Source organism: Corvus brachyrhynchos, unplaced genomic scaffold (genome assembly GCF_000691975.1).
Source record: "Corvus brachyrhynchos isolate BGI_N302 unplaced genomic scaffold, ASM69197v1 scaffold5, whole genome shotgun sequence".
NCBI lineage: Eukaryota > Metazoa > Chordata > Aves > Passeriformes > Corvidae > Corvus > Corvus brachyrhynchos.
This window is the reverse complement of record NW_008238321.1, coordinates 10,920,830-10,930,867: the sequence shown is the minus strand read 5'-3', so window position 1 is coordinate 10,930,867 and position 10,038 is coordinate 10,920,830. Positions and strand designations below refer to the sequence as shown.

Genomic DNA, 10,038 nt, shown 5'->3' with positions numbered 1-10,038 from the left:
TTAGAGCTATTTTTAAAAACGCAAGCTGGAGCGGGTTACTCTGAATCACTGGAGTCTGTTATGTCTTTTTCCTTTTTTTTTTTTTTTTTTGTATTTTCACTCAGTAATTTTAAGGATACAGTGAGAAGGCAAGTTTTTAGAGATTGGGTTGTATGTGTTAAAGGGGGGAATGTGCTAGCATTTGCTGAGCACAATAAATATCCCTGCCAAATAAGCAGGTCCCTTTTCTGATACGGCAAAAAAATCATAGATGGGAATTTATACCAAGCCATTTCAGAAAAACAGAGAAGGTGGAGGATTTATTGCTTTAACTGAAATATTAGCTTTGCTATCTTCCTTGAATGTTTATGTGTGAAACTGAGTGTTGCTTGGCATTTGCAGACTAAATCTTGGGGCAACTTCTTTGGTGGATGGGTTGTGTCAGGCATTCTCTCCCTAATTCTTTCCCATCCTCCACCAGCCCCTGAGGCAAGTTTCTGGCGGCTGAGGGTGGGGACTGAAAATAAAAATAATCTACCTTCATTGTAATAGGTAATAAAAGAATCTTGCCAGTATCTCTTGGCTTGTGTCCTGGTTTTCCATTCAGTGCTTACATTCAAAGGTGGTCACTCACACACTTGTTTTTCCACTGAAGGATGCCAATTTCAGTGGTGTTCATTGAGCTAAGAAGCAGCAGTTCTCTTTATGTAGTTATTTTTCCCTGTTCATGGTAGCAGACTTCTCGCACTTGAGGAGACACAGGGAGGGGGCTGAAACAGCATAAACCACTTGAGGGGAGAAGTGGAAGAACTGTGACCGTGGCAGTGTGTGAGGTAAGGGGAAAGCTGTGTCTGAATTCAGCACTGGGTGTTGGAAATAATGTCTGTTGTGATTGTTGTAGGTATGGAAAGAACCATCTTCCCCTTGGACTTTGGCAAAAAGTCGGGTTTGTATGTCGGGAGGCTGGACTGCACCTTCAAATGGTGGGCTTTTAAATCCATTCTCCTGTCCTGTGAGGGGTGTGTGTATCAAACCCTTTTTTGTTACTGGGAGGACAATCATTTATTTTTCCAGATGCAGACAGGAGTGCTCTGGAGCAATCTGAATTAAATGCCAAGGTGAAAGAGTGTTGCTGTAGAAACCCATGTCAGACTTGCCAATGGTTCTTGTGTGCTTCTGGGGATATGTGACTGATAAAGACTCTTCAGCTGTTTCTGGTTTTTTTAGTGTTATTGAGAAATGGTTCTTCACAGTTGCTTTTTAGTAGCTGTGTGCTACAGTTCCGAAAGGCAGGGACCTGACTGTACGATGGGGTGGTCAGGAATCTGCTAAAGCTCTGGGAACAATCCACTGGCTTTGGAGGGCTTTGGATTTAGTGCCTCTGTTCACTGGAGTCTATGCAATATGCAATGTGTTGCATCTGAGGGGTTTTTTTAACTTCCAATAAGGACTCCTTCATGTGGGAAGAACTCCCAGAAAACTGTTCCACAGCACTGCCTTCTCCTTTCTGCTCAGCATACAAGGCTACTGATGACAATTGTTTATAAATTGTGTGTCTTGAAGAGATGACAGAGACTACCTGATCCTAAAACATTGCTATGGCACTTCCTCAGCATCCCTTTGCTACCTCTGCATCTTCTTGGATTAGCAAAGCTGTTGTAATAGTGCACGGCACAAATCCAGTTACACGAGCTCTCTGTTACTTGAGTGTACTCTGAGCAGCATTTCAGACATTATTGAAACATTGCTGTATGCTTTTTTTGGCTTTGAAAAATACAAATTCAAAACAGAAGCCCATGAATCTTTGTTTAATCAAAGTGTACCTCTAAGAATAGTGCACATGGATATTGTCTAACAAGCAGGGTGAATTCCCAATAGGACTTTGAAAATCCATCTGGAGCAGAAAATCAAGACTCGTTGGAGATTTTTAGAGAGCCTTGCTTGCTTCCTGGAAAAAATCACTGTACTATGTTGCATTATCAATGTTTAAGTGACAACTGCAAGCCGATTCAGTGAAGAGCTATGCTAAGCTGTATTGTATTTGCTAATGCATAGTTTCTCTCTGAAGTTGTGAATGTTGCTGGCTCTCTGAAACTACCTTGATTTCAATGACCGAGACTTGTCTGTTGACAGCCTTGTCAGCTGAAAGAATTAGAAGAGAAGGAAATTACATTCTGGGCCTTGCCCCAGATGGGAATTGCTGTAATATTTTAAACCTCAAAAAGGATGGGAGTGTAACAGAACAACATGACAACAGCAAGATTTATTAGTGCTGCTTTGGGTCATCTCCTGTCTGCAGAATTCCTGTTGATGTCCCATCTGGATTTATATAGAAATTGATGGTAGGGTAAAGCTCTCTGATCCCATCAGTTCACATTTGCATCACTCTCTGTTCTGGATGTGCTGTGAAGGGCTGGAAGCACCACTTGTTAAAGTAGTTAGCAGGCAAGCAGAGGAGAATGCAAGGTCAATTTAGCACTTGCGGAATTTAAATTATTTTCTGAATTGGAAGGGTGGGGGAAGGAAATCAAAGCCATGTCTCTGGGTTCAGCTGTGTTTCTGAAACAGTCCCTTTAGAGATAAAAGTACTTGAATAGAGCCATTAAGCTCTAGTTTGCTCTATATTTTGCTGCCATAATTGTTTCGGAGGTCATACTTAAATGCACACAATTTGGGTTTGATGTCTGTCTTCCTCTAAACACACACAGCTGCTGAGAGAAAGGAAACTTCTTTGTGACTATTGATTGCTACTGAGAGCAAGTTTCCAAATCTTAGTCTAACAGCTCCTTTGGATTCGTCTATCCAAAGGTTTTGTGTCCCCTGAAACATTTTGTTACCCCAATACCTCCTGCGGGTACAAAAATCAGGACAGTGGTACCTGTTACAGCTTTTTTTCTATTTAAGCTGCTTGTGTCATTATAGTCTTTAACCACTGCAGGTGCTAAGAGCTAAAACTAGGAGGGAGCTGCGCACAGAGTAAAACAGCTGGAAGGAGGGAGTCAGTGAGAGTCCTTGAGCAGGAGATGATCAAGACCAGGGTGTGCAATCCACCCCAAAACGGAGATTTTGGGTGCAGGTCACATAAATTAATTTCCAATCAGGAGGGACGTGTGCTTTGGGCATGCTCTCTATCCTCTATATCTGCTGGCTGCCTTGCCCAGGTGTCCTTAAGAGGGTGTCCCCCTCTTCCCCCTGGCTACTGACAGGACAAACAGGCTCACACAGCTACAGGGAGTTTTAACTCCCTTTAATCAGATGCTCCACCAAAAAACCTGGCATTCAGGTCATGTACTGCTGCATTCAGCTTCAAGCTGAATTAGTTCGCTTTATCTCCCATTACTTTTGGACTAAGACAAACTGTTTATGTGCATCCTGATGGGTCACTGATGCAAACAGAGTATTATTGAGGGTCTGAATCAACATTGCAGCACAACCATCAGCACTCCTGCTCTCCTTGTGGGTACCAATTTATTCTCTAGATGAAGCTGTAGTGAGGGAAGGCTCATTCACCAGGAAAGGTGATTGAATGCAACTGCAGCTGGTTGATTAAGCTGGACAAAGAGAAACACTCATGTGTCACTCAGCACGCTCTGCTACATGAAACAAGGGGATTAGATATGGTGAATTTCTAGTCATGAAAGCAGGCAATCGGGTTCGTCATAAAATCAGCTTAAAAGAGCTTTCTAGATTCCAGAGAGAACTAAAATAACTTGACCTACCTTGGTCCTGTAATCTTTAAATGCTGCTTAAAATCTGCTCATCAGCACTTGGCAATAATATTTATTATGGAATTTTTAACAGCAGACACCATCATGTGTTGAAATTAGTAATGTGGAGGGGTGCATCGTGGAGGAAAAAGCATCATTACACGAGGGTTAAAAATGAAATGGAAATATTTGAATTCAGTTAAGAAAATCTTTAGAAGAAAGTTACAGCTACAAAAAGTTTAGTGAGGTCCCCAGCCTGGCCCAAGTGTGGCCCAGTGGGGCAGAGTGAAGCACCTTTCTCGTCCCCTGCAGGTGGTTGGCACAGAACCAGTTCTGCTTAAGGGACCCAAAACGGTATTGGGGAATTGTGGAAATTCTCCTTAAGGGGTAGAAAAGACAGATGTGCTGAAGATGCCTTTAAGATTTGAGATGTTATTTGGAAAGAACTTTCTCTTCCCAGGACTGGCATTTCTGACTATGCTATTAACTTTGGAGATATAGAAGGTGCCTAACATCAGGTGGACTGGATTTGAGCCATTACAGGCAGAGGAAAGAGTTTGAAGTTCCTTGCTGCACACTGTGTATTCTTGAAAACTCTAGCACAGCAATTTGAGAACTCTTTATTCCCAAGCCAGCAGTGGCCATCTTCTGCCTGTGGCATTAAGGACTAGGAACATTCTGGGCTATTTCTTGCGCTTAACACTTTTGTGCCTTTTTTTCTCTGCTATCATGAGTCTTTCCCCAGCACTGGGTCTGAAGCAGGAACTGCTTATTGCCAATCCCCTCTGGAGAAGTCAAATATCATCTGCACTCCCAGACATTGTTCTTGGATTCATATATTCAGGGATGATATTAGATAGCTTTGCCAGTGGGAATGCCTAACAAATTGCTTGTTCTTTTTGTTGTCCAAATCCTTTATTCACTCTGCTTTCTAGGATGGAGTTTCTCATGCTGAATTCTTGTTGTTCCTAGACATAGAGCTTTGTGTCTTGGCTCTATGGAAGCCTATTTTGTTGGAAAGACCTCAAACTTTTAAGCCATCCAGGCCAGTGTGTTGGCCTCTTTCCATCCTAATTTACTGCTGTGTTGTCCTTTGTACAGTTTGTAAGTTCTCTGCTAGTAGAATATATATTTACTTCTGTACTGAGAGTGGTGAGTATGCCAGGCCTGGTATGAATCCATGTGGAACACCCAGTTGTTTGCTAATGCTTCCCTGTAGACATCTGCTTTTGAAGATCTGTCACTTACCCCACTCAATTCTCTTCGTATGGACTTTTAATTGAAACTACAAAGTGGTCCAATAAATATCTTCAAACTGGAATCCCAGTAGCCTTCAGCTACCTAATTTGTGCATGTGGTCTTTCCTCCCAGCAATTCCCCTAGACCTGGTCAATACCTGTTCACTTTTACTTTCTTTCTTTCTTTCTTTTTTTTTTTTTTTTTGCACCCCTTTTATTTAGGGGTTGGATCTCAGGCTGTTCAGTACAGTGTGTACTGTTCCCCTACAAATAGGTAGTTCTTGACATTAACATTCTGCTGAGACTTCTGCAGCAAGCTCAGGTTTTAGCACTGAGCTCCTGTTTAATTTGCCTCTGAACTTTTCTACCCATTTTTTAAAACTTCTGTGGTGTACATGTCAACTTTGTCTTTCATGGTAGCTGAAATAGAAGGGCTACTTTGAATTTCTGGAAAACGGCCCCATTCCTAATTCAGGACACTTCAGTGTGTCCTGATCTGTAAAACTGGACTGGATATTGGTATTTTGTTATGGTAAATGCATCATTTTCAAGGTGGGGGTTTTGTGTTTTCATTTTTTGTTTGCTTGGGTTTTTTTGTTCTTTTCTTTCTCCATGAATTGCAGCAGGGGGAGAAGATTTCCTTTTCTTTGAAGAATCAGTCTGAATTTTTGCTCTGCAAAACAATGCATATTCTACATGAAGTAACAATTCTGCAGCATATCTGCACTGAGGATAACTTGTGGTTTTTTGCACACAGTATGTGCTATCTGGTTTTTGCCCCTTACTCCAAAGGCAATTCTGTAAATGTGCTATTGTGTGCAATTCATTAAAAAGTAAAAATCCAGGGGTTAATAATAGTGTTGACTGCTGAATCTGGGTATGTTTTTCTTACATGTGCCTTTATTTGTGAGGTCTCAGATTTTCTACAAATCTCATTTATGGGAGAGGGAAAGTGATGGGCTTGTGTTCTCTGTGCTGGTCTAAGTCAGTGGCCTCTTCTGCCCAAACTAAGAGCCTCACATTTTGTTCGCAGGCAGTTCTTGCATCATTCCTCCCTGCCAGGCCTCTCTCCAGGGCTGCTACAAACCAGGATTAACCATCTGGGGGGGGAAGACAGAAGCATGTTTAGGGAGGGAGGTGCTGCTGCATCAGATGAAAGCTACTCTGTCCCTTGGAACACTACTGAATACATGCATCCCTGGGTTTTACAAGAAAATGCTTAACAAATCATTTATTTTAAAGCTGTTCTATCTCCACTGATACGCCCAGAGAAGAATTACTTTTTCCTCTGTGTTAAAAGTGAACATTTCTTTCTTTGCTTTATCTCTGTCCACAGCATGTCTTGTTGTTACATTTAAGTTGCTATAAACTCTAAATCAATAATCCCATTAGGAAGAAAAAAGGGGTCTAGTAGCAATAAGTACAATTTCAGAGTTAATCAGATCATCTTTATTCGAGTTGTAGACTCTGTTTCCCAAAGATGTTCGAGCTCTGCAAAATCAATAAGGGCACAATAAGTAGGTTTATTTTCTGGGTATCAGCAGTATAAGGGTGGGGGCTGGATGCCTGGAGGGAACCAAGGGATTTTTCTGCCTGTGAACACTGTAGCTGTGGAGAAAGAACTGTTGCTGCCATGGAATCAAATAACAGAAAGTAGTGTATATTTTGGGCACTCAAATGTCTGGGAAATGTCTGGGGGAGGTATAGATCCAGGAATTTCTCCCTTCTTAGTCCATCCCGACCAGTTTCACAAACAAAATATGTCTAAAATAACGCTGCATTTTAAATATAACATTTTGAGTTGGTAGCTACTTATTTTAGAGTGTAAAACCCACCTGATTTTACAAACATTCTTCGGAAGGGATGGATGACGTTTTTCTTACCTCCTCTTTGCATTTTAATTTCTAAATCTGGTCCTTACTGCTGATCTCTTCTAGTTTATGCTACACAGCTATAAAGATTTCAGTGGAGATGCACCTGGCTGGTCTGGTCAGATTACAGTGGGGTTTAGTCTTTCCTAAACCAGGCTTTGCACAACTTCTTTTGAATCGAGCTGAACCCTTTTCTCCACAAGCATTTCCCTGCAAATAGCTACTGAGGACAATAAAACTGAAGCCACAAAAAAGATGGGCCTCCTTGTTGTTTCATTATTGTTAAATATGAGCCCTGCTGTGCTGTGGAATAACCAGTGCCCAGCACTGCTGCATCTTGATTGTTACTCAGTGATCCTTTAAACTGAACCCAGCTGTACGTTCAGCAGATCAGTGTGCTGCTTTCTCCTTGCACTGTAAGGAGCAGTAGGTCATGGAACTGTGCCTTAGATATTTAGTATGCCTGTGTTTGCTAATAAAGACCTTTTAGGAGAAATAATGTTTCGTGTTGACACCCCAATACTCAAGTGCTGCTGGCTGAAAATGTATTACTCTGAGGCTCAGGGTGGCCTCTCCTGTTTGGAAATGTTGTGCCTACAGCACACCACAGACTCAGACTGGGAGAACTGGGAGTGTGGGCAGAGCCAGCGAGGTGTCGGGCACAGGTGGGTGCTGTGCTGTGGGTGCTGCAGGGGGAGAGGGGCTTTGTGCATAAGGAAGGAGATGAGCAGAGCTTGCCAAGAGCTGAGTTCCACTGGAGCTGCCTGGTGCTCGCTGTGGTTTAAGAGCCTGAGAGTTCCTGCTGGGAAGAGCTGGTCTGTGCCTGCATTCCCAGCCAGCCTTTGGGCACTGGGAAACTCATATCCCTGCAGCGAGAGGTCAGCTTCCTTTTGTTGGGTTTAGGTCCTAAAATTGCCTCTTGGTTTTGTCCAGACTTGACTGAGATCTTCATTTGCATGGTTCTGAAAGCCCATACTGTCTTGGGCTGTCAAATTGTTTGGGTTTTTTAAATATAACTAATTTTTCTTGAACATTATCAGAGGTTAAATTATTATTAAGGCATTCACATGCTGTCCTTCCCAGCTGGTCTTTCTGAATTTGAGGGTTTGCTTGAACATCCCAGGCCTGATTTTGCTCCAGGTAAAGCACCTTACAGTGAAATGCAGCAGCAATCACCTGTGCTGTGTCTGTGCACACACTGGCTTGTGTTCACCTAAGAGAAGTATCAGAAAGAGCATGGTTAAGAATAAATACAGTGTTCATAACATGAATCTTGGAAAGTTTGGAGTGGTTATAAGACAAAAAGAGTTTCAGTGAGATACACACTTCTTTGAAATCGGCTTAAGAAAATTGACATTTCCCAGAAAAATAAGAACCTGTAGATGAGAGGTGGTCTACTTGCAAGAAGACTTAGGGCTCAACAGGTTTCTTTCTGTTCAAGTCTTTACAGTTCTCTACCCAATTTGAACTCTGAACTAAAATTTAAGTATCTAGAAGGATGCTTTTCTTGGTATGAATACGGTGAACTGCACCATGGTGAGGAGTGGAAGGTGAGTCCAAATCCTGAAGAGCTCTTTTTGGTGGCAGTTCTGACTTTCAACCACATTATTGCTTAGAGTTTTATAAATTTCTATTTTCAGTTTATTTACCACCTGCTCCTAAGGTTTGTATGAAATATGCTAGGACAAACACAGATCCAAATAGCTGGCTCTTAGGCATTCCCAGAACGTGATCTGAAAAGATATGCTGCAAAAAAGTGAGATGCAGTTTATAAATATTACTGTTTAATAACTATATAAAGTGTATAACTGTTTAATAACTATATAAAGTATAGAACTGTATAACTATAAACTCTGCTAACTATATAAACATAGTATATAAAAATACATATATATTGTGCATGTGTGCAGGTATTTATATACAGACACACTTTCATCATCCCTTTGACATTTTGTCCCTCATCTTTGGTCAAAGATAGCAAGAAGTTTCTGAAGTTCTACTAAATGATTAAAAAACTGTTGTGATTAAAATGGAAAACCATTGCTGTTATACCAAGGCTCAAGGCTACACAATAAAGTGTGCATCTCCTAAGAGTCAGTGAGGTTAAATTGTAATGACTTAACCCTATTATTGCACAAAATAATAGTAAAATTTTCAAAATATTAAGGTTTCTCCTCAGCAGAGGAAAGGCTGCATGTATTTAGATAATAATATCGGAAAGATAGAAAATAAAAATGGAAAATGAGCCAGACTGTAAATGGCAAAGAAATTGCTGGCCACTGTGGCCATTATCTCAGAAGCTGGTGCCATTTTGAAGAAGGATAAACTGGCTACTTCAGACTGCTTTAAAAGGACTTAGAACATGTGTGGGTTTATTTTTTTTTTAACTTTCTGATTCCTCATGATTTTTTTTTTTCCCTATGGCAAATAACTTTAATGTGTATACAAACACTGTGTGTGTGTATGCTTGTGTTGTACGAACAGATTTAACACACATGTAAAGTGTTTGTGTGCACACAAACATGCACACACTTCCCCACGTGTGTGGGAAGAGGGAGTGACTGAAACCAAGATGCAGGATCTGCTTTAAGCCAGGCTGGTGGAGCAAACCCAGCCACAGAGCTGTGGCTAAACTTCACAGGAATGTTTCCAGGTGACCACAGGAGCTCTGCCCTTTACTGTGGTGGGTTACCCAGGACTGCATGTGCTATGTGCATGTGTGAATACTTCATATGGACAGCACAGACTCTGTCACCCAATTTCAGCTGAACAGCTGCAGCTGTGTAGAGCTGTCTGTGCTCTACAGTCACTTGATCAGCACCATAAGATGTAGAATGAATAATATATATTCCTGAAGAAAGAGCACTGACTGGGAGAAAACTCAAACTGAATCTTGGGAGCAAAGAAGTGAATCCTTGGCTGGATCTCATTTTTTCTGAAGCTCTTCGAGGTGGTCAGGTGGTGGAACAGAGCTAGGGATGTGTCCAAATGTTGTATTTTAGAGAAATATTTAATGTGGATCTTGCCCCTCATCACTTCAAGCATATGGATGTTAGGAGGGAAAGGAAGGTTAATCTTGTCTGGTATAAATTAGTAAGAGCTGTGCAAAAAGAACTTTTCAAAGACTCGCTTGCTAAATAAATTACTGATCATGTTTTATTTAAAATGCTCGTGCTGCCAGCAGAGAACATAACAAACAAGCACACTTGCAATTTAAGTAACAGCTAGGATTTTCCTTCTGGC

The 10,038-nt window shown here is 41.3% G+C and overlaps 1 long non-coding RNA gene across 1 annotated transcript in view; it reads left to right on the top strand.

The window, feature by feature from the left end:
• The first annotated feature begins 615 nt into the window (after positions 1 to 615).
• Positions 616 to 10,038, top strand: part of LOC108446709 — a 92,226-nt gene continuing 82,803 nt past the window's right edge. The window contains exon 1 of the long non-coding RNA XR_001862004.1: positions 616 to 812. This is a non-coding gene — a long non-coding RNA (uncharacterized LOC108446709). The remainder of the gene's footprint in view (positions 813 to 10,038) is intronic.